This window comes from Rattus norvegicus, chromosome 16 (assembly GCF_021556685.1).
Source record: "Rattus norvegicus strain SHRSP/BbbUtx chromosome 16, alternate assembly SHRSP_T2T, whole genome shotgun sequence".
Classification (NCBI taxonomy): domain Eukaryota; kingdom Metazoa; phylum Chordata; class Mammalia; order Rodentia; family Muridae; genus Rattus; species Rattus norvegicus.
In genome coordinates this window covers 76,805,650-76,831,001 of record NC_141549.1, presented here as the reverse complement: position 1 = coordinate 76,831,001, position 25,352 = coordinate 76,805,650, and the positions used below count along the sequence as shown (strand labels likewise).

The 25,352-nt window shown below is 43.8% G+C and overlaps 1 protein-coding gene and 1 non-coding gene across 1 annotated transcript; both read right to left on the bottom strand.

The window, feature by feature from the left end:
• Erich1 (glutamate-rich 1) overlaps positions 1-25,352 on the bottom strand; it is a gene marked incomplete at its 5' end in the record, with an annotated part of 52,793,804 nt that overhangs the window by 6,833,362 nt on the left and 45,935,090 nt on the right.
• Positions 22,860-22,996, bottom strand: LOC120097609 (small nucleolar RNA SNORA17). The gene has a single exon (XR_015640566.1). It is a non-coding gene; the product is annotated as a small nucleolar RNA SNORA17 (small nucleolar RNA).

The following is a 25,352-nucleotide window of genomic DNA, read 5'->3' as shown; positions in this document are numbered from 1 at the left end:
GTGGCTATGTTGGAGTAGGTGTGGCCTTGTTGGAGTAGGTGTGGCCTTGTTGGAGTGGGTGTGGCCTTGTTGGAAGACCCGTTACTCAGGGTAGGCTTTGGGGTTTCTCTCTCTGGTTGTAGACCAGGATGCAGCTCTCAGCTACTTCTCCAGCACCTGGCCTGCCTGCTGCCACGCTCCTAAGCCTCTGGAACAGTAAGGAGGCACCCAATTCGAAGCTTTCTTTTATAAGAGTTGTCTTGGTCATAGTGTCTCTTCACAGCAAATAGAACAGTGACTAAGGTAGTTTCGATTTGATGAGTTTATAGGCATTTGAAAGGGAGACTCCTTTTTACCGTGGGAGTAGGTTCTTTCTAAGTCTGTGCCCCGTGGGTGGTGCCAGACAGAGGTTTTGTGTGTGCACAACAGGTGCAAGAAATCCTGCACTCAAAATAGAATCAAAAGCTGCTTATAAAATGGAGTTTCTCAGGGCAAGGTAAAGTCTGGAAACAGCAGCAGCAACAACAACATTGTTCTATATAATGTGGAGTGATTAAGAGTGTGGGAAGTCTATCTTGCCACAGCCACCCTTGGAATTTCTTGGTTTGTGGCAGTCCCATTCTTATTTCTGCTCTGTCTTCACACACACTTCTTTCCTATGTCTCCTTTGTGTCTTCAGATTCCTCTTTCCTGGAAAAAAAACCAGTGAACATTTGATTTTGGGTACACAGTAATCCTGACTTAACTTGATTATATCAGCAAAGATTCTGTTTCCAAATGAAGGCCTGACATTCTTGGCTGCTATGGAGTTTGGAATGCCAGTCTAGTGAATCCGTACAGTTGGGTGAGGAACTTGATACATAGTGAATACATGAAACATTAACTTAGGGGGCTGGAGAGATAGTTCAGTGGGTAAAAGCATTTACTGTGCAAGTCTAACAAACCCCAGACTTAGATTTCCAGAACCTATATGAAAAGCCAGATGTGTGGTACATATCTGAAATTCAAGGCCTCCTATGTAGAGCTGGGAAGCTGAGACAGGAGAATCACCAGGAAGTTCATTGGCCAGCTAGTCTGGAGTATGTGGTACAATAGCAACAAACAGAGACCCTGACTCAAAAACAAAGTGGGAGGTGAAAATCAACTCCCAAAAGTTGTCGTCTTCTCTTTACAGGTATGACGTAGCACATGCACACCTGCATTTCACACACACACACACACACACACACACACACACACACACACACACGACATAATTGTATACACATACACTACATATACACATAGGCACACATGGATAAAAAGCAGAAAGTGGTTAGTTTGGTCGACTAGTTAGAGGTTAGATAGTCCAAGAAATCATTGACTTCAGGCCCATGGTGTGGCACTGAATGACGGTGGTAGAAAGTACTTGCAGAGCAAAACTGATCACCTCATGGCCAGGAAGCCACAAATGGGAAGGGGATGAATGTGGTGTCTTCTTGTTTGAGCTCACGCCCCTATGACTTAAAGGCCTCCCACTAGGCTCCACCTCTGAAAGCTGCATCTCAATGATGCTGTGCTGAGGATGGGGCTTTTACAAGTGGATGGTCAAGAGCCAAACCAGAGCAGTAGTCATTGTTTGGATTCCTACTGGAGATAGACTCAACCATCCACACCCACTCTTCATTTGACTACGTTAGGAATGAGGCTAAGTAAATTACAGATGCCGTCTCCTGTCCTACCTCCTTCTTGACCTCATCAGCTAGTAACTCCAGGAGGCAGAGATTATAACATGACTCTGATATGGTCTCAAACCATCTACCTATGCAAGGTTCAAAGTTTCATCTGATTCTCTAATGGTTCAAAAACCTTTAATAATTTAAGGGATAAAGCTATTAGTCTATATTGTTGCAAATAAATTTTTCATTCTGTAGGCTTAGATTTTTCAAAACCTACTTTAATTATGGTTCTTTAATGCTTCAACCTCCCATCTAGCCCAACACACACATGAGGTAGGGGAAAAGAAAGGCTAATAGGAAATGGGTGTGTGGTGTGTGTGTGTGTGTGTGTGTGTGTGTGTGTGTGTGTTCCTGTTAGAAATAGGTCTTTGGGGCGATTCCAATCTTTGTTGTCAACAATCCACTACCAAACACCAAACACGAACCAGTAGCAGTGGCTCAATCCAGAAGAAACTGTGAAGCCCTGCTGATCTGATCAACATGAGTCTGAGGAAACAACAAGAAGTAGCTGGAATACCACCAGAAGTTCTTTGGTGCATGTTTTAGTTAGGCTTTTACTGCTGTGAACAGACACCATGACCAAGGCAACTCTTATAAAGACATTTAATTGGGGCTGGCCTACAGGTTCAGAGATTCAGTCCATTATAATCAAGGTGGGAGCATGGCAGCATCCAGCCAGACATGGGTCTGCAGGATCTGAGGGTTCTACCTCTTGCTCCATGGGAGCTAGGAGAAGACTGGCTTCCAGGCAGCTAGGATGAGGGTTTTTTTTTTTTTTTTTTTTTTTTTTTTTTTTTTTTGGTTCTTTTTTCGGAGCTGGGGATCGAACCCAGGGCCTTGCGCTTCCTAGGCAAGCGCTCTACCACTGAGCTAAATCCCCAACCCCTCCTAGGATGAGGGTTTTAAGGCCCATGCCCATGGTGACACACCCACTCCAGAAAGGCCACACCTACTCCAACAAGACTACTCCCTGGGCCAAGCATATTCAAACCATCACAGAGCATTTCTCCCTATGAAGTTATGACAAGAAAAGGTCAAGGAAGAAAGCAAGGTGAACCAAAGCAAGAGTGTTGTCAGCAAAGACCAGCCCCAGCAAGGCCTAGCAAAGGTCAGCAAAGAGTTGCAAGGCTAACCAATGCAGGAGGAAGATATCTGTACTCTTTCCAAACATCACGTGTCCTCTCTCAGGTGTCTGCTTCAGCAAAACATCCTCTCACAAGTCAGGCTCAAGAAAAACATGGCATGACACGACCGAGTCTCCGACGAAACCGGAAACTACCACTTCGTCATTCCTCTTGGCCTGTGACCATTTGCATGTCTTTAGTTTCTTTAAACACTAATTAGTCTCTGTTATGTTGCCTTGTCCCTAATATTCCCATGAAAGCTTTTTTTTTTAAAGATTTATTTATTTATTTAATGCATATGAGTACACTGTAGCTGTCTTCAGGCACACCAGACCTCATTACAGATGGCTGTGACCACCATGTGGTTGCTGGGATTTGAACAACTCGGGGCCTCTGGAAGAGCAGTCAGTGTTCTTAACTGCTGAGCCATCTCTCCAGGCCCCCACCCCCAATGAACGCTTTTGAAAACGAAGAATGAGTTCCCTTTTGAGTAATCCTTGGAGCTGGTGCTGAAAGGATAGGCCCAAGGCAAGCTCACGTGACTAGGAGGGTAGATGAGACAGGACCGGTGCGGAAGCTTGGGAGGAGGAGCAGGGAGGGTTAACCTATGAAGAGACTCTCAGTGGGGATGATGAGTTTTCCAAAGTAGGTTGAGTCTGGGTGTCTGGGATGAGTGGGGATTGCAGTAGGAAGGCTCTTCAGCAGGGGGGAGAAATGGTTGTAAATATTGTACTAACCCATCTATATCGTCTCTGCCTCAAGGTGAACGGATGAGGTTTCACGACCCCAAAGCTTCAATGTTTTCATGAGTTTCACAACTGTTTGGTGTTTCGAACTAGTTACCCCGATGAGAGCATTGCCGCATGGAATGCTACTGTCCCATTCTTTCAGTCCCTTCATCTGAAACTCAGAGTTTCCACACCAGAACGAGGCTAGCACAGCCTCAATTCCTGCTATCCCCCTGTGGGTTATTTTCGGCTTTTCTTTCAGCCTCCCACTCTGCAGGTTTTTTTTTCCTTCTCTCCAGCTACCCTCTCCTCCACATTTTCTCTTATTAATGTCCAATCCCTTCCTCCCATATTTTTCATGATGGTTTAAGTCAAACTGAAAGACGTCCTTATTCTAAGGATGCTTTAGGCCGCCACCCCCGGCCAGGCTTGTGTTGCTATCTAAAGCCACCTTCCGCTTCATCTAGCATCGCCTCTGCTTGCCTCTGCTTGTTTCCCCTGAGAGAACCACAACAGAACCACGTGGCCAAGAAGATCCAGTTTCGAGTTTTTATTTGTGGTATTTTTAGGGTGCACAGTGGGCAAGACTCCAAGAATCACTGCCTTTTTGTTTTTAGGCATTTGCTGGCGCTGTCAAGTCAGCAGCTAGTTTAGCAGCCTTGGCTGCCTTTTCAGATAACACTGTTAGCATATCTGAGTTGAGAGCCTCCGTTTCTCCCCATTTAAATCCCACCATCCTGAACACTGTACGTCCCAGGCTCAGGAAACAGACTCCCCCGGATGTCTCACGGTTACACTGCACACCATGCCTGAGAAAGAGCTGCCCTGGCTGCAATTTTGTGATTCTTGTGTCGTGAGAGTGAAGAGAAAGGTTGAATGGCGCCGCTGGCAGAGGATCTTTTCCTTCTATTCTGAGGTTAAGATCAGATTCTATTGTATCTGATGTGACTGGCAGAAGAGTGCTTGGAGATCACCATCTCTTGACAGCACATGCCAAACCACAGACAATGTAAGGCTGCATTACGCGGTTGTGCTATACTTGTCTGATGCATGGATTCAACTCCATATAGTTTTTGAACATTAATCTAGTTAGATCCTAGTGCAGTATTTTTATTTTCTTTAGATTTATTTATTTTTGTATACGGGTACATGGTCACTGTCTTCGGACACACCAGGAGAGGGCAATGGATCCCATTACAGGTGGTTGTGAGCCACCCTGTGGTTGCTGGGAATTGAGCTCAGGACCTCTAGAAGAGCAGTTGGTGCTCTAACCACTGAGCCATCTCTCCAGCCCTCCTAATGGAGTTTAATGGAAATGGGCTTTCTATTCCCATTACTTAAATTGCTGGTAGTTGGGGGTCATTGAGCGTTAGAGGTTTAGGAACAAGTCATTGTTTAGCTTCGAAAACTGCCCCATTGCAACGGTTGGCTCTGCTTTTGATCTGCTTGTGCTGCACCAGGAAGTCACGGTTGAAGTGCACACACACACTTGTCACTCAAGGCATGTTTGCATTTATGAAGCAGCCCGCCTGGATCCTGCTGATATTAGGAGCCTGGAGGGCCTGCAAGAGTTCATCGGGAGGTAGATGAATTTTCTTCCCACGGAGAAGCGTGGGAAGGAAGAGTTTGGGCCAGTGGACAGCACCAGACAGTTTCCTGGGGAGGGGAACAGACATGGTTGCACACGGAGCCTCTGAGAGGCCACTGGTAAGTACCCTGACACTAGGAAGTCACCATCACTAGTCGTTTGTCCCCTCCTGCCTTTCTCCTAAACATCCCTGGATTCTGTTCTTTATTTTTCCTGCAACCATCCACTTTCGGACTCATTAACTCATGCCTGGGTTGAGGTTACTGTTCGGATCTGAAACACTTCACAAAGCCTCATGTGGTACTGCTGGAAGGTTATAGATCATTTAGGAGGTGGGCCTACTGGGAAGTTTGGGTTTTTTTTTTTTTAATCCTTCAAAGGAATATTTTGGAATGCATCTTTCTCTCCCCTTAAATCATTGGTCTGGTTGTGACTTTCCTCCTTTGTATAAAAAAAGTTGTAACCACAATCCCAGCATTTTTCTGAGCCTTTACAGGGATTATCCAGTTAAACTGGGGTCAGGGCTGGGCATAACTGTGCACACCTATAATCCTAGCACCCTGGAGGCAAGGCGAGTACCTTTCTGTGTGTTCTAGAATAGCCAGGGCCACATAAAAAGATGCTGTCTCAAAAAAAAAAAATTCAGTGGGCCCTTCTTCTTCTTCAACATAACTGGTGGGAGAGAGGCCCGCTCTATATACTTCAGAGGGGACATGGTCCTGCTGACACTTTCCAGTTGGACTTATAGCCTCCAGAGCCATGATGCCATAGCTTCTGTGGGTTAAGCTATTCAATTTGTGGCACTTTTAAGGGTTGCCCTAATAAAATAATATAACGGGCTCTGCATCATCCTCCAGTACTTGCTTCACACATTCATGCAGCTAACGTTTGGTAAGATTGGTCACATGACAGATGCCATGCTAGGCTTTGGAATACAGCAAGAACCAAGACTGGGCAATTTCCGCTCCATAGCATGCGTGCCCCAGTATAGTAAGGCCAGTGCTCACACACCAGGATGCATAGACAGTCTCTGATTGGTGTGGCGGAGTACACAAAAGCATGGCTTCCTGCAAGAGGTGTCCTTCAAACCTGATGATGCTTAAGATGAACTGTATGGAGGACAGAAAGAAGGATGTGTGAGCCACGGCAAGGGGTGCCATTTTCAAGCCCTCCCCCGAGACCTCACTATATGCATTTATCTGCATTGTCAGCATGTGAACCAGAGCCTGACTACACAGTCTGACCGGACAAGGTACTGCCTTCCCCTCTTTTGATCACCCATTGCTCCCTTGGAGTCATAGATTTCTGATGAGGTCAGCCTCGTTTATTCTATCCAGAGATTGTTATTTTAAAAGCGTGAGCAAGAAAATAAGAAAGTTGCAGTCCAAGAGAGAATATTTACAAAAGATACATCTTATAAAGATGTTATCTAAAACATAAAGATCTCTCAAAACAATAAGAAAATGGATTTTATAACCTAACTTGGCTAAAAGAGGATGACAATTTCTTTTTAAAGTTTTCTGATTTAATTTTTGGGATTTTTACACACACACACACACACACACACACACACAAACACACAACACACACACACACACACACACACACACACACACACACACACACACATCATATCATTGCCAAAAGGGATAACGTGACTTCTTTTCCTATTTTCATCCCTTTAATTTCCTTCTCTGGTTTTTACTGTGCAACCTAAGGCTTCAAGAACCATTGGAAAGGAGTAGGGAGAGTGGATGGCCATGCCTTCCTCCCAATTTAATAGGATTGTATCAAGTTTTCCTTGACTTAGGACAATGATGTTGGCCATGGGTTTGTCATATGGAACCTTTATTTTATTGAGGTATAAAATAAACTGCTTCCCCGCAGGCCTATTAATTCTCGGACTTTTTGTCAGGAAGGCATGCTGGATTTTGTCAAAGACTTTTTCTGTATCTGTTGAGGTTATCATTTTGTTTCTGACTTTAAGATCACATATACAATCGATTGTGCTTACTGACTGTGTTGATGTGTCTGTTGAAACGTTGATGAATCTTCAGGATAACGCCAGATTGATTATTGTGCATGACCTTTTTGATGCACTCCTGTATTTAGTCTACAAGTGTTTTATTTTTATTTTCCCGTCTATTTTCATCAGGACACTGGTTTGTAGATTTTGTTTCTGGTATATCTTCACCTGGCTTGGGTATTAGAGCATCATATAAAGCGTTTTAGTCCTCCTTCCCTATCTATTCTTTTGAATAATTAAAGAAGTACTTGCTGCAGTTCTCCCTTGAATGTCTGTCGGGGTTCTGCTGTGAATACATCTGGACCTGAACTCTTTAAAGTCAGAAGGCTTTTTTACTACTGTTTCAATCTCCTTATTTGTTGTGTAAGTTCTATTTCTGGTGGTTTACCTTTGGTGGTTCTAATGAATTTCAAATTCATCCATTTATTTTAGGTCCTCTAACCTAATGGAATATTGTGTTTTTTTTTAAACTTTATATACAGTATATTTTGATTATATTCTTTCTTCTAGGGTAAAAGTTTTTAAAAATGTGCCCTTATAGTGTCTTGAATGTCTTTGGAGTATATTGTAATGTTTCTCTATCTTTGATACTTTTAATTGGGGTCTTCTTTGCCTTTTGGTGAGTTGGGCTAAGGTTATGCCAATCTTGTTTATCTTTTCAAAGATCTATTTCTTATGTCTGTTGGTTATTTTTATTGTGTGGTAATTTGAATGAAAATGGCCCCTATAGGCTCACAGGGAGTGGCACTATTAGGAGGTGTGGCCTTGTTGGATTAGGTGTGGCCTTGTTGTGGGCAGTGTCTCTAGGGGTAGGCTTTGAGATTTCAGGTATTCAAGCCAGGCTCAGTATCTTACTCTCTTCCTGATGCCTGCTGTTCCGGATGTAGAACTCTTCTTAGCTTCCTCTCCAGCACCACATCTGCCTGTGTGCCACCCTCCATGCTTCCTGTTATGATGATAATGGACTAGACCTCTGAACTATAAGCCAGCCCAGTTAAATGCTTTCCTTTATAAGAGTTGCGATGGTCATTGTTTCTCTTCACAGCAATAAACCCTGACTAAGAGATATTGCTTTATTGGTTTCTATTTCATTAGTTTATGTTCTGATTTTCATTAGTTTTCTCAACCACTGGATTTGGGTTTGTTTTGTTCTTGTTTCTCTTGAGTTTCGTCATAATTCTGATTTTTTTTTAAAAAAATGTGAGCACTTAGAGTTATAATGTCTTGGGACCGCCGCTTTCAATGTGTGTGTGTGTGTGTGTGTGTGTGTGTGTGTGTGTGTGTGTGTATGTATTTGTTTGTGTGTTTTTGTGTGTGTGTGTGTGTGATGTTTTATTTTCATTTAATTCTGGGATTAAAATTTTTTCTCTTGATTTTTTTTTCCTTGACCCACTCACCATTCAGTAATGCGCTGTTTAACCATCGTGAGTCTGAGTAATTACTAGAGATTCCTTTACTATTGATTTTATGTTTTGTTCCATTGTTGCCCAGATACAATAATCAAGTTGTTTCAGGGTTTCTGAATTTGTTAGGATTTGTTTTGAATGCTAGTATATTGTTTATTTTAGAGAAACTTCTGAGTGAAATGTATACTCCTTCCTGTCTGGGTAGGATGTTCTGTACTGATTCGTTAGTGCTTTTTGATGAGCGTCATTTAACTCTGATGTTTCTCTGTTAATCAAGCTGGAACTGATCTGGAAGCCTCTTGCCTGAGGATAAGCTCTCCGAAAATTGGAAGGTACCATGCAAGCTGCCAAGGAAAACCAAGCAACGGCTCTACTCCGAGGTAAAGGCCTATGAACTACAACAGTGATCGGCAGGGTTGGATATCCCTAATTGATGTCATAGTGGCACCTGTATCTTGGGGTGCAACCAACACTACTAACTGGACTTGAGACCCACTTAATTCGAAAGAGTTCGTTCCTGGTACTGTAAACCTGGCCAACTCCATGTGGCCGTGTAGAGTTCAGGGACTCTAGAGGAGAACCTACTGCTGCCTTCTAGACTAAGATGATTTCTAACCGTGTTCTCAGTATTTACCTAAGTGTGTCTCTCACCTCTCACCAAAGAAGCTTGTTTTTGCAGCTCAGAGGATATTGCGGAGACCCACAGTGGACAAAATTCAGAGAAGTAGCTGTGTGGTGTCCAACCCCAGTTGACATTTACACCCCTACAACTAAGGCTCAGGAAATGTCCTAGAAGAGAGACAGGATGAGAATAAGATCCAGGACATCTGCTGCCAGAGAACATCTAGACAGAACAGGGAAGCTGCACCTATGAAATTAAAAAGAAAAGGTTTCCTAAAGAAGACCTATCATAACATAACAGCTACAAGAGTTGGCGTGGCGACATGGACCGGGAAGTTTCCATAAAGCTGGTGCACCTAGATCAAGAGCTGTAGGCGATCCATGGAGACACACACACACACACACACACACACACACACACACACACACACAGAGACAGAGAGACAGAGTGAGACAGAGAGACAGAGACAGACAGAGAGTCAGAGACAGACAGAAAGACAGAGACAGAGACAGGTTCCATTTTCTCCAGGGATGGGCTCCAACATGGACCATCCAATCATAGGTGGTCTGTCCTAACACTAAATGGAGTCAGTACGGAGGGGCTGAAATGATGTGAATATAGTACTCATTATGAGAGTCTCAGAAAAGTTACATTAAAAAAATCAAAAAGTAAGTGTTAGGAAATTAAAGAATGGGAAAATATCTGAGCAAACACCCCACAAGGGAAATCTCCCTCTTTCCTTCCCTCCCCCTTCGCTCTTTATAATAAACATATAAAAAGGTTCAATATCACATTTTATTAGGAGGCTGATAATTTGAAGCACTGCACATCTATTAGAATGTCCCAACCCCAAACCCTGTTAACACCAAACACAAGGCCGCAGAGCAACAGGAAGTCTCATTCACCGCTGGTGGGAGGGCTCCCTTTTCACCTTACAAAACTAAACACGATCTTTACCAAAGGACCCAGCAACCATACTTCTTGGTGTTTAATCACACTAATTGGAATTTTATGTCCTTCATAAAACTGTGCAAATAAATTCTTATTCACACTCCACTAAACAGAAGTAAGCGAGATGCCTTTTGGCAGGTAATTGGATAAATCACCCGAAATAAATAGGCAATAAGGAAGGATTTATCACAAAAAGAAACAAACTATCCAGCCATGGAAAGATGTAGAAGGACCTTGAATACGCACAAGCAAGTGGGAGAAGCTGCTTGGAAGGTTCCATATACGGAATGGTCCCAACTCTGTGACATCTTTGACAAGACTATGAAGACAGCAATAGTATCAGAGGGTAGGAGGATAATGGTGCAAAGGGCTTTTAGGTTTGTGGAACTGTTCTGCAGATGTCAAAATGGTGGAAACATGTTGTCAGATGTTTCTGGAACTCAGAAGGATGTACAAAAGCAATAAGGTGTAGAATATGTACTTGGGGTGATGATGTGTCAATACAGGTTCAACAAAAGCCCACCACTCATATTTGAGCAATTTTGTTCTAAACAGAACGCTGTCCAAAACAAAACAAAACAAAACAAAACACCCAATCAATCAAACAAACAAAAAACAAAAAGAAGAAAAAAGAAACAAAACAAAACAAAACAAAACAAAACAAAACAACAACAGCAACAACAAAACCAGACCCAATCCCGGGTAAGACTTACGTGCTGTAGATTCCGTTCTCTTCTTCCCTTTCTACACCCTGTGGCTGAGTCCTAACCAAGTTGTGTATTTCATTCTTGGTCCCCGTTTTCCTATTCCCTTTATAAAGTCTGCCCACATGTTAGGGATGTTTATTTCCTGCAGTGTTCCCACGAACAACCAGTTCCCGGTGAACATACACTTCCCTTTCTGGTTCCCAGTAATCATTAACTTCTTGCTCAGTCTTTAAACTTCGGGTTTCCACCAGCCACTGGCTCAATTCTATTTAAATGGATCTGTCCTTTGTATGTCACCACATGGCTTCAGAATGCATTTTCTAGTATCTCCTAGCAGGTATCATCTAGAGAATTTAAAATGATGTCCCACCCGGAATCTAATTAAAAACAGATGGGTCTTCTTTGAAACACATTCTTGTCAATTAACAACACCCAGCTGTTTTGCTAAAAACGATCCCATACAAGATAGAGGCTATCTCATCTGATTTCTCTTTGCACATAAAAAACAAAACAAAACAAAACCAGGGGTCAGAGATATTACTGTGTAGTTAATTATGAAGGTCACACTGCAAAAAGGAGGTAAGCCTGTGTTTTCACCAGAACTGTGTATGAGGACCCCACCTCCGTATGTCTCCTGGAGGTTACGCAGCCCCAGCAGCGCATATGTAGGACAAAGCTGATTCACTTCCTGCTATTTCTCCTCCCTGTTCCTTTTTTTTTTTTTTTTTGTCAGCCAACTAAAGTTTAAATATGTTTTCTTTAAGGCCCCATATCTTCTCCCTTAAAAGTTAGGGATATAGTGGTCATGGCAAAACCACAGTAGTTTTGAGTAGCACCAAGTAGTCAAGAAGAAAATTAAGGCTGGAGGGACACAGCTTGGTTAGCAGAGTTCTTTCTTTGCACGCACAAGGCTTGGGTTTGATCCCCAGCATGGCATAAACCTGATGTTTGTGGTTCAGGCCTGTAGTCCCAATACTCATAAGGCTTGGGGATCAGAAGTTCAAGATTACCTTTGACTATACAGGGAGTTCAGGTCCAGCCTGAGATGCCCTTTCTCCCTTCCCTTCCCTTCCCTTCCCTTCCCTTCCCTTCCCTTCCCTTCCCTTCCCTTCCCTTCCCTTCCCTTCCCTTCCCTTCCCTTCCTTTCCCTTCCTCTCCCTCTCCCTCTCCCTCTCCCTCTCCCTCTCCCTCTCCCTCTCCCTCTCCCTCTCCCTCTCCCTCTCCCCTCTCCCTCTCCCTCTCCCTCTCCCTCCCTCTCCTCTCCCTCTCCCTCTCCCTCTCCCTCTCCCTCTCCCTCTCCCTCTCCCTCTCTTTCTTCCTTCCTTTCTTTCTTTCAGAGGCCCAGTGAGTTAGACGAATTTCCCTGGTATCTCATAGATGTGATAACTTTTGTTATGTACCAAGGGATATTTGGAAGTGATTGAGAGCAACAAGGCAGGATTTGGGAAGGATTTGAAAAATCCATTATTAATTTTGTGTGAAGAGACTCCAAAACTTGTAAAAATTTACTCCTGGGTCAGAGGCGACAGTGGTGTCCCAAACTGTCAGAAGGTGAAATGCAGAAGTGTGTGTTGGCGGCCATCTTTAGACCCCCATAAAGGAAAACGTTCTTTGTTTGGTGCAAAGACTGCTTTGCTTGTCAATTTAATAGTTTTTTTTCCTAGGAATTTGAGACAATGAAAACATACTGGCCTTCAATCACATATTATTTCTGGGTTTATTTTGCTAATAAACTTACAATGATTTCCAGCCCATTTAACCTTTGACATCCAGCATCCTGCCTACATAAGACACATGCAACATGGAAGGATATTTTGTTCAGTAAAGCATCAGAGAGAAATGCCACACTATCTACAGTTTAGCTGGAGTGACCGCCACTGTATGTTGTCCCTTTTGTCTGATCATGGGGACCTTGCTGGTCATTCCCAGAGCTAACCTGCCTGTCACGTTGGCCTTGGACTTCTAGTCACCGGCACTAGGAAGTGTGAGCATATTAATTTAAGTCAGTATGGGACACAAGGAACCCTTGAGACGCAATACAAGATGGGCTTACAGAACACAACAGTCTTCCTTTCTCTGGGATGCTTGGCCTCTTACTGACCTTTCAAGACTAGCCGAATCAGGTGCGACTACTTAGAAAGCTGTAAGTCACTATCACCGGGCCACAGGAAGCTGCTACTCAGCTTAAAAAAAGGAGACACTTATCCTGGCTGATACTTTTAGAGATTTCAGGTCACGATAGGTTGGCATGGGGGATTTAGTGGTCTGTGGAGAGATGGCACATTATGGTAGGGATACATAGTGCAGGAAAGCACTCACCTCATGGCCAGAAATGACAGAGGGAGAAGAGACCGGTATCCCAGTATCCACTTTTTGGGTATGCCCCCGGGGACCTGATGATACTCTACCAGATTCCACTTTTTACCACGTCCAACCTCCTTTCAAGGACCACAAGCTGGGGACCAATCAGGTCTTTGGGAAGTGTTCAAGAGCCAAAGAGTAGCTAGCACTATCTAGCTGTGATATCATGGGTAAGTCTCATTGGCCCATGGGAGTCTTTTTCTCCACAGAGAGCTCCTTGACATTAGGATATTTATCAAGCCTTCAAGCACACTGTAAAGGGAAGTGACACTTGGAAAACACTGGGATTCGATTATCTCAAGATTTCTGCCCGTCCTAGCTTTCTGTGTTTCTCTGGAAAATATTTCAATCCTGGACTCCCCCAAGAATGATGCTGGCACTGGGAAGGAAACGAGCAAAGGGATCTTGTTATCTTTGACAGACGATGATTGTGTTCTAGTGTCCAAGAGTTATGCGTCTCCCCAGGACAGCATGGCTTGTAGGTGACTGGTGGGAAGACTACCTCATGGACAGATAAGAGACGCTGTTGCTGATTCCTTGAGGTCAGAAGTCAGAGGTCAGGTGTGACTCTGAAGAATGCCTCTGGGAGCCTAAACTGGCCTGACACCTGGATCGATGGGTGTGGTGGTTTGAATATGCTTGGCCCAGGGAGAGGCACTGTTAGGAGGTGTGGACTTGTTAGAGTAGGCGTGGCCTTGTTGGAGGAAGTGTGTCACTGTGAGCATGGGCTTTAAGATCCCTGTCCTAGCTGCCTGAAAGCCAATCTTCTCCTGTTTGCCTTTGAAACTCTCAGCTGCTCCTGGGCCATGCCATACTTTCCGACATGATGATAATGGATTAAACCTCAGAACCAGTAAGCCAACCCCGATTAAATGTTGCCCTTTATAAGAGTTGCCTTGGTGTGTTTTTACAGCAATGGAAACCCTAAGACAATGGACTTAACTGAGTTTCCTGATTTGCAATCCTGGCAACGTGGCCTTGCCCAGCATAGGTGTAAGCTTCCCCGCTTACACAGTTCATGTTTTTCTGTTCTTTCTACTAATGGGACAAACAGTTGAGAATGATTATCAAAGTACATTGAAAAGCACGAACCCTTTTTGTCAGTTGCTTAGTTTATTGTTAGAATGTAGTAATAACAATGAGCTGGGGCTGGAACACTGAAGGAAGGAGGGTGGTTGAGAGGCAGGGCAGGTCTTTCAAAGCTCACAGGCCAACTGGTTGCTTTGAATTGCATTTTCTGGTACATGTTTTATTAAACTTGCAGCTTTGCTTAAAACCTAGCTGTATTGATTACTTCTCTGTTGCTGTGATAAGGCACCAGGACCAAGGCAACTTATAGAATGAAGAGTTTATTTCGGCCTATGGTTTTAGAGGAATGAGTTCATAATGGTGGCATGGGTAGCAGGGAACAGGAATGACAGCAGGATAAGGAAGACACATCTTCAGCCTTGAACAAGAAGCAGAGTGAGAGATGATAGGTAGACAGACAGACAGATAGCTAGACTGAAAGATAGATAACTGGGTAGGGCTGTGAAAGTTCCAGTGAAATTTTTCCTCTAGCAAGCCTGCGCCACCTCCCCAAATACCCAAAGCTGGTGGGGTCATTTTTTATTTAAGCCACTATACCAGGTAAGACTTGGAATGAATTTAAACATCGGGAAATGAATTACTGTATCAAAGCCTGATTTAGAGTTTCCCGGCCAACCTTCATGGCAGGAACTAATCCAGGTTCTGACCCCATAATTTGGCACTCATTTCCCGCATGGCAGTACCCCTCTGACTGCAAACGTCCTGCCACCAGTTGGCATATCGTTCCCCAGGTTTTCCTAGGAAGTTGTGTATGTTTTCTCTGAGAAAGACAAGGAAGGTATCGTCCTGGGTCCTGGGCAGGTATCAAACATGGCTACCATCAGTCGAAGCTACCGTGACCTGCAGGAGCTGACTGACGCTGCTCGAGAATGAGCAGACACGTGAACACACGGAGAAGCTAGGGTCAGGTGGCTTGAGCTGGTTGGGGGAGGAGCCATAGCACCCTGGAAGCTCGGTGTGTTTACTTCATACAGTTGAACAGGGAGGGGGGACGGGCTTATTGCATACAGCTGAGCAAAGAAGGCAGGATTTGTGGTGTACAATTGGATCAAGGTGGAGAGTAAAGCTAATATTTGTAGGAGCAGTCTTTAGTCCCCCCCAAAAATATCTCGGAGTAGAAAGATGCTGTGGATGAATTCTGCACAGCACGGTCACCCCCGGGGGAAGGCTTTGCCATTCCCATGGGGTTGAGGTGTTAGAGTCTTTGATGCAGTCGTGGCATGTCAACAGCACATATTCGCTTAGGACTTTATTTACTTAAAGCTTCCTCTGCTCTCCATATGAAATCATCGTTAGTGTTAATGTTATGTTCTTTCTATTGTTTTCCCCCTTTCTGGTGTGTGTGTGTGTGTGTGTGTGTGTGTGTGTGTGTGTATACGCGAGAGTCAAGAGTGTCTTTATGAGAGAGAAATGGGGGTGAGGAAGAGGGAGAGGCACATATTTGGGTTCACATGTGAATAGGTAGGAACACATGCATGTGGAGTTTTATGTGGGAATCATCCTCAATCGCTCTTCCACAGTGTTCACTGAGACAAGGACTCTCATTTAAATCCAGAGCTCACCAATGCGGTTAGCCTTATTAACTTGCTCTGGAGGCTGGAATTACAGATGAGTTAAGTGGTCCATCCTGCCTTAGGTAGGCTTCTGGAGATCAGCGTGCTCAGTACAGAAAGAGGGGTCAGGTCCAGACAAGGGATGTCATGTTCTGTTTCACACTGTAAAGATCTTAGGTCATCTCTTGTTTAGTAGAGCCAGTAAAGTACAGCGGATGGATGGCAGATGGCCTAAAGACCTTTTAGCTTTAGTCTTAAGTGTTGGGGTGAAATTCAGCTCTACCACTGGACAGTGCACAACTCTGGAATTATTAGTAGTTTTGCTTTTTTTTTTCGTTGTTGTTTTGTTTTGTTTTTAAATCTTTCAGGAGATTCCAGTGTGCATTGAGGCCAGTGAATTATTTTGATTGTTTGTTTTGTTTAAATGTACACGAGGATTGTGGGAAATGCAGATGCTACGGCTGCAGGTGTTGGGCAGGCTCAAGACTCCACACACCTAACAATAACCAGCTGAGGCCAATGCTGGTCAAGATCGCCTGAGTGCTCCACACCAGACGACATCCTCAGCCTCCCAGACACATGTATGACCCTATCTGCGAGGTAGTGTGGAAGGTTTCTCGTCTGTGATGGAGTGTGCTTGAGGCTCCATCTGTAACAGGAAATAGCCTTTGCTGACAGTTCAGCTTGGAGATGGTTTATATATATTAGGGAAGGCTCTGTGCTCCGGATAAATGGGACTCTGGACCTAATGACATTATTTAGAAACAGTTTGAATGAAAATGAGCAGTTGGTCCTGTATGTGCCTCTTCCTGGGTCCTGGAATGCCTCTGTTTAGTGTAACAGTGCTCATGTGACCTCCTCGTGGCCTCTAAAAGGGGGCAGTGTTCTTTCAGCAAATGAAGTCTCCCAGGCTGTAAACAGTTTCCAGCTTCAGATTTTAATCTGTCAAGCGAGGATCCCATCAAAACAAACCTCTCCCCAGTTTGGCCTCAGAGCCCGAGATATGGCAAATTCTTCACTGATCACTTTTTCATGTCAGGAAGGGCGAGTGGGGAAAGGAGAGATGAAGCCAGGGTCGAGGCTGGCTACTGTTGGATCTCAGACAGGCAGAAAATGCTTACTTGCTTTTAGACTTCCTTTTAATAAAGATTTATCTTATTTGTGTGTGTGTGTGTGTCTGTGTCCGTGTATGTGTCTGTGTGTGTGTGTATGTGTCTGTGTGTGTGTATGTGTGTGTGTGTGTCCGTGTGTATGTGTCTGTGTGTGTGTCCGTGTGTATGTGTGTGTGTGTGTGTGTGTATGTGTCTCTGTGTGTGTGTGTGTGTTCGTGTGTATGTGTGTGTGTATGTGTGTGTGTGTCCGTGTGTATGTGTGTGTGTGTGTGTGTTCGTGTGTATGTGTCTGTGTGTGTGTATGTGTGTGTGTGTGTCCGTGTGTATGTGTCTGTGTGTGTGTCCGTGTGTATGTGTGTGTGTGTGTGTATGTGTCTCTGTGTGTGTGTGTGTGTCCGTGTGTATGTGTGTGTATGTGTGTGTGTGTGTGTATGTGTCTCTGTGTGTGTGTGTGTGTGTCCGTGTGTATGTGTCTGTGTGTGTGTCCGTGTGTATGTGTGTATGTGTGTGTGTATGTGTCTCTGTGTGTCTGTGTGTGTGTCCGTGTGTATGTGTGTGTATGTGTGTGTGTGTGTGTGTATGTGTCTGTGTGTGTGTGTGTGTCCGTGTGTATGTGTCTGTGTGTGTGTGTGTCCACAGAGGCTAGAGGAATTGGGGCCCTGGGTCCCCTGGAACTAGAGTTACAGTTGGTTGGGAACGGCTCAGTGTGGGTGCTCAGTTCTCTGCAAAGGCGGTGTTTGCTTTGATCCATGGAAGCGTCTCTGTAGCCCCTAAGGCTTCCTATTAGATTTTCACCAGGACTGTCAAACACAGCCATATATTTGAACCAACCAGGAAATTCAGGTAGGACTTCTCTTTGGGTCCTCCGTAGATTAAAGGTTTTCCCCTTGGGGATGGGATTAGAACAAGTTCTATTTTAAATTTCTCCAGGTGATTCTAATGGGTATCTGTGTTGTAGAAGATAGTGTAATTCTCCACGAGTATATAGAGACCTTACTAAGTGTACACGTCTTAGTGTTTTTGAGAAGCAATAACAAAATACCACAACCAGTAGCTAATAAACAAGATGTTTTGTTCTTACAGTTCTAGAGGCTGGGAAGTCTAAGAGCAAGCGCTAGCAGAATTAGTGTCTGTGGCAGTGTCACTCCCTGGGCATGGATGATCATTCTCACGTAGTAGAAGAGGCCAAGGGCGATTCCAGGGTCTCTCTGTTACATAAACTAATCCCATTCATGAAGGCTCCAGTTCTCTGGACTTAATCACTTCCTAAGGTCTCTACCTCTAATACTCTCACAATGAGGACTAAGCGTGAACACCTACACTTTGACAGGATACAAATATTCATATGACAGCCATAGGGCACTGTATGTAGCACAGGGCATAGATACCTCAGGGGACAAGATGCCAAGAATAGAAATGGAGATGGGTCTTTAGGCCATCTGCCACTTAAGCAGCCTGACTCACGATCACTCAATGGCTGACTGCTCGTTTCTGCTTGAAGTAGCTGGCTCTGTTTTTGTGTTTTCCAAGTTGTTACCTGAGCAGCAAACCTAGTTTCCTTAAAAATTAAAAACTATTCTGAAACATCCTAAGCCTAAAATATTCAGAGTACAAATTTATGGTTTGTACCTTAATTCAAAAGACTCATGCTGTGTGAATTTTGCTGCGCTCCTGCCTGTCTGGGAATGGCTTATGCATTCCAGATAGGGTCCAGGTGACAGACTATGCTAATGAGTTCAACAAAGCCTAGTTTTGTGGACTAATGAGTTTATTCACAGTAAGCTTACAGGAGTATGGCCCTGGGGTTATGTTTTAGTTTGATACTTAGTGCTTTGGTAAAATACTTTGACAAAAAGTAACTTATGGGAGAAAGAATTTATCTTCCAAGTCCAGGTTACAGTTCATCACTGCAGGGAATAGAGCAATTTGCAGTCATTGAGAGAGAATAAATACACATATGCTTAATACTCCGCTAGCTTTCTTTATGCTTATATAATTCAGAGTAGAGTCCCAGACCAGAGAATGGTGGTAGCACGTTCAGGCTGAGTCTTCCTACATTAACTAGAGCGATCAAAACAATCTCCCACAGATATGCCTATATACCGTAATAATCTAGACTGTCTCTCATTGAGACTCTCTTCTCTTAGAGTTTATGTCAAGTTGATAAAACTAACCATCGTAGATTATTTATAGGAACATGGATGGCCCAGAGGTAGCTCCGCCCTGTATGGAAAATGACTCACAAGAACTGCACCTCTGAATCATTCACAACATGGATCTTTCACAACTTGGATCATTCACAACTTGACTGATTCACTCCGCTGCAGGTGGTACTGTTTACATAACTTGGGTTGAGAGCTTTCTGATTCTTGTGAATTTCAGGGACTTCTGAAATTTGTAAATTGTTTATACACCTTACCTACCTCTAAAGAGCCTCCCTCCAGAACTTGAGTCCTCCAGGAATAAGCTAAACAACAACTCATATGTTGATGCTTGGTCATTAGCCTGTGGAATTACTGGAAAGTGTTGGGATATTTCAGATTGGGGTATGGGGGAGGAATTTAGGTCATTGGAGGGACATATGTTTGAAGGGACATTGAAATACTTCAGTGTCTCTTCTGCTACTCATTAGCATGATATTATTAGTTTTGCTTTATGGTGTATTCCCCACAGCCTATGGTGTCCTGCCTCACAAGTGGCTCCAAAACAAAACAAGAGAAGAATTAGTTACCATTGGCTTAAACCTCTGAAACAGTGGGTGTGTATCAGTGGTTGTTTATCTCAAGTACCTGTGATAAAGAACAAAGAAAGCTGACTGAAACAAAACCAGCGTTCCTATCATTTACATTTGCCAAATATTAATATTATTCTATATATACTTTAGCACTTGATGTAAGAAGAGAGTTAAAAATATATCTGATGTAACTTTAGGTTGTATATTAATCAGGGTTATTTAAAATAAAAAAGCTGATAGAATAAATATATGCATATGAATATGAATACACACATATATGTGACTTATTAGAATGGGTTCTAGGCTGTGGCCTGGGTAGTCATCAGTTAATAGTAGAATCCCAAAGAAGTTGGTTCTAATATCAGGAAAGGACTGCCTTCGGCAAAAGGGTAGATAAACTTGCCAGCAAGAGTGAGGTCAGCCAGGCAAAAAGCAAAAGTTCACTTCTTCCATATCCTTTGACACAGGCTGCCACCAGATGGTTTGCCCAGACTTCGGGTGGATCCTTAAATGATCAATTCAAGAAATTTCCTTACAGTTGTGCCAAGCTGCTTGGTTTTAATTGATTACAGATATAGTCAAGTTAACAAAAGCTTAGCCATTGCAAGTATATTCCTTGACGCACAATCATATCTCCGTGTGTCTGCTTAATTTCCAAATGAAAGCAGTAACTAGGTCCTAATTCTGTCTAGTGTAGCAATCTCAATATAAGTACAAGTGCGTTACATATTTTAGAAAAGATGGCAATGTCCCTTGAGGAATGCTTAGTCTTTTAGTGTCTCAAAATGTAAATGTGATAATAACCAATGGTATTTATTCCAAGCTATGTTGTATTACATGATAAAAAATATAGGAAAGAAAACACAAATGTCTGATTAATGCATATATATCTGTATCTATCTACTACCTACACACACACAAACATACATATATATATATATATATATATATATATATATATATATATATATATATATATATTCTTCCCAAAATAAGACAAAAAAAAACCAAGTAAGTTATAATTCTTGTTTCTGCAATTGGGCATGTGGCCTTAGCTGGTATTTGTAACTACGTCCACTGCTAGCCATTCTGTATTTTCTCTATCCTTAGGAAATACATCAACAGACCTCGGTTCTTTCCCTAGAGGAATGATCCATGCTTTCATTCCTGAAGGATCTGGGCTCTTTGCTATCCTGCCTGGGTTGTTGTAGTTTGACTCCTAACTCAGGACATGGTGACATCGAATGCATCCTGGCTATGTGAGAAACTATAACAGGGTCCTAGACCTTAATAGGTCCTCAGATACGAGCACAACTAACTCCATGATGGAAATATCACCCAGGTCGTAAAACTCAGCACATAAACAACACCACCTGCCGAAATCAAAACAAAGGCTTAATTCATCCAAGTCCACGCTTCTGGGAAAGTCTCTGAATGCACTAATCTTGCCTTTGGCTTCTACAGTTCTGCTTCTGGCTAACTGTTCTTGTTAACTGAATGGCAACCCAGGACATGGTATTTGTGTTTAAAAGCTCACACTGAGAAAGGCTTGGGGCTCCAGAACACCCAGTGTAGTCTCTGGCCAGCTAATAAAGACTTTCTGTTGGTTTAAATCCATATCCAAGAAGTCTTTGATAGATACCCCATAACAAAGCGATATAGTTTATTGAACACTGACTCAAAGCACATACTGTCCTCTGGAGAATCCTGCACCAACCCCCCCCACCCCAGGGTACTGCCATATAATTGACAGTCTTCAAAAGAAAATTTCCACCATCGTATTAGGCAATCTGCTTCAGGATAGTGGGGAACATTGTAAGACATGGATTCCATTAGCGACCCAACTATTGCACCTCTCTGGCTGTGAAGTGAGCACCTTGGTCTCAAGCAACCTACCCTAAGTCTGGGCCCCACACTCTGTTGGCAACCCACAGAAAAAGACATCCACGAAGAAGGCTTTTCCTTTTTGATTTTCATCATCGCTTCAGGAATCCACGGTGTAAAGTGGACTCGCAAGTTTTTCACGGCTGACAAATGACTTCTTCAACACAAATTTACTCATCGTGGTTCTCCTTATATTTAACAGAATTTGTACATTTGCAATTCAACAAATGGGCAGAGGGCTCCAGACTATATTGGGCAATATCTTAGTAACAACCATTCTTTTGGTGTGTGTGTGTGTGTGTGTGTGTGTGTGTTTCTTCTTTCTCTTCATCTTCCTCCTTCTTTTTAAGCTTTTTATTGGTTCTTTGTGAATTTAATATCATGTACCCAAATTCCATTCATCTTCCCCTCCCCTAATATCCGCCCTTCACCCTCACAACCTCCCCTCAACAGAGAAAAAAAAACTCATTGTGGAAGCTGTGGTGTGTTACAATGTGTCTCACAGTTTACCCTTTTGTCCACACTTATTTGTTTGCAAATGTTCATTGCAGTGACCTGTTAGTCTGTCACCAGGCTTCTGTCTTTAACAATACTGGATCTTCATTAGGACTCTTCTTGGACGTCCTGTTGTTGGCCTGTGTCATGGAGATCCTGTAGTTTTGGATCTGTAGGGCCGGCACTTCACATACTCTATCAGTTCATTGATGGGGTAGATGTTGGGGCCTGAGAGGCCTCAGAGCTCACCTGCTGGCTCAGCAGAAACCCCTACTACCAAGGCTAGCTCTACCCTACTGTCCAGGTGAGGTGCAGGGCCTGCTATCCCGAGTGTTATAGCTGCTGAGGGAGGGACATGGCCAGTTCTCCCACTTTCATGCCCTGGGGGCCAGCTCTCTTACTTGCCATTGGTGGCAAGTGTTGTGGGGTGGTGGTGGCGGTGCCTGTGGTCTCTGAATGTCTGGAGTCACCTCAGGTATGGTCTCAGGAGTGCTATGCCCTGCTTGTGTATTATGGTGCTAGGAAGGGGTTATCTCCCGCATGTTCTACTCCCCAACCCCATTCCCTAGGCCTTCACAGCATCCGATTGATGGTTGTCTCAGGCTAGCTCCCTCTCCAAGCCCTAAGGTGCTAGTCTGGTGGTAATCTTAGGTTGGGTGCTCTCATGGCTTGCCAGAGTGGCCTCATGACCAAGGGTTGTATAGGGCCTGTGCAGCATCAGACTGGCAGTTGTCTTAAGCTAGCTCCCTGTCGAAGCCCCTGGCACCAACCTTTTTTCAGGGAATATCAGGCTACTAAATCATTCATATCATTCATAGGTCAGAACACTGAGCATAGACATAGCCCCTCTCCTCTCTGGCGCTTCCTCTCTGTGCACATGTGACACAGCAGCCACACCTGCAGTGCTTCTAGGGGCAGTGGGACAACCATCCTTAAGAGACGCAAAAGCAAACAGCCAGGCACATTGGACAGTTGTCTTACTTAGAGATGAAAGTGCTTGCTGCACTCTTCAAATGAAAGGCATCTTCAGGAAACCTAGACCATAATTTAACAGTCCAGGATAACAAGTGAAGACAGTCAGGTCTTCAAGCAACTCTAGCCAAGGGGCATCACCATGGCACCTGCCAAGAGCACTGCAGCTGCCTTAGAAAGAAGTCATGGCTCCCACCATTTTGGTCTTAAAGCATCACTAAAGGGCGTGTCCTCTGGGCCTTCCCATCGTGGAGGATTAGGTTTTATACAGTATCCCAACTACAGCATTTCGATTTCACTGACCCTTAAAAGTTGACTCATCACCACTAAGCTAAGAGATACCAGGCGTCTCCAGCTCCGTTTCAGTAGGCCATTTTACACGAAATGCTTCAACCAACCAATCAAATAAGCCTAACACACTGTTTTTCAAACTGTGAGCTCCCGCACTAAACTTAGACTCTCTACTCTGTGGGCCCATATTGATAAACTCAGCCTGAACTAGTTTCATGACACTGTTGTCTGACACTCTTCAAGTCCATTCCCCCACACATTCCCCAGACCCCTACTTGAATGAAGTAGCAAACTCGTCAAGCTTTTTAGCTGTATAGCATACTTCTTCATGGACTACATTGTTCTATCTCCCTTCTAGGAGCCTGTTTAACCTTGAGTACCATTACAGGTCGAGAGGCAACCATTGGTAAGGACTGAGGGACATTAGTATTGTCCTACAGGGCATTTCCCTTAGGAAAAGCTATTGATGTTGGGAAGACAATGAAGGATTAATTCCCCTGGGCAAGAGCACTGAGGGCACCATTTCAAGGTGTGTGGGTGGAAATGCATCCTCTGTTAAGGGTGAAGTGACTCCTTCCTCAGATGAGATGAATCCCTCAGAAGCTGAAGGTTCAAGGTCCTCAGCTTCACAAGGCTCCTCCGAAACATCTCCACCCCAAGTTACCAAATCCCATTCCTTACCTATTAGTGTCTTTACTTTAACACTCTCTGGGCTGGAACTTGAATTTTCATTGTAGGTCAGCCAATCTTATAATGAGGGCTTTGGTTTGATTTTCCACAGTTTGAATTCTATAGCTGCTAGAGAGAAGATTCTCTTCTCGGCCACACACAGAAAACATCGTATTTTTTTTTTTATGTGAATCTGAATTTGGTTAATTTTTCACTGAGCTCATACTTTTCCTTTGCTAGTTTATCCAGAGCTTCTAGAAGCCACCAGCCAGCACCCCTAGTCCCCCTATTTATCTACAAATCGTCAAAAGTTTTACATACAGCTCACTGAATTCCTTGTTCTCTGCAGCAAACCCTTAAACTATTTGGAGTTATGGGTTGCAGTGTTCTCCCTGCTGCCAGAGGAGTCATCAGGAGCTGTAGGTGCGGGTGTGCAAAGCCTGTTCCAGATATTCATCCTAACAACTCTGTTTCTGTAGAAACACTCTTTTATTTTTTTTAAGATTTATTTATTTATGTATGTATGTGAGCACACTGTCGTCATCTTCAGACACACCAGAAGAGGGCATCGGATCCCACTACAGATGGTTGTGAGCCACCATGTGGTTGCTGGGAACTGAACTCAGGTCCTCTGGAAGAGAAGACAGTGATCTTAACCACTGAGCCATTTCTCCAGCCCTGTAGAAACACTCTTGGTGCTACAACGTGCATTAGTCCGGGTTCTCTAAAGGAACAGAACACACACACACACACACACACACACACACACACACACACACACACACGATTTGTTGGATAGTATTAGACATTATGTGGAATGTGTGGTCTGACAATGCCCATCTCTGGATAGAAAGACTGTACGTCTCAGCAGCTCCAGTTTATTGCTGGAACTCTGATACCTAGAGTTCAGCCGTAGTTGGAATCCTGAGAAACTGGGTTCTAGTACCAGTTGCCTTAGGGTCTCCATTGCTGTGAAGAGACATCACGACCAAGGTAACTCTTATAAAGGACAACATTTAATTGGGGCTGGCTTCCAGGTTCAGAGTTTCGGTCCATTATCTTCATGGCGGGAAGCGTGGCATCATCCAGGCAGGCGTGATGATGGAGGAGCTGAGAGCTCTGCATCTTGTTCCAAAGTGAATGAGAAGACAGGCTTCCTAGATGGCGAGGAGGGTCTCCAAGCCCACCCTTACAGTAACGCACTTCTTCCAACAAGGCCAAACCTCCTAAGGGTGCCACGCCCTGGCTCAGCCTCCACAACAGGGTAGATGAGCCTGCCAGCAAGACTGAGTGCGACCAGACAGAACACAAAAGCTTCCTTCTTCCTTGTTCTTTTATGCCCA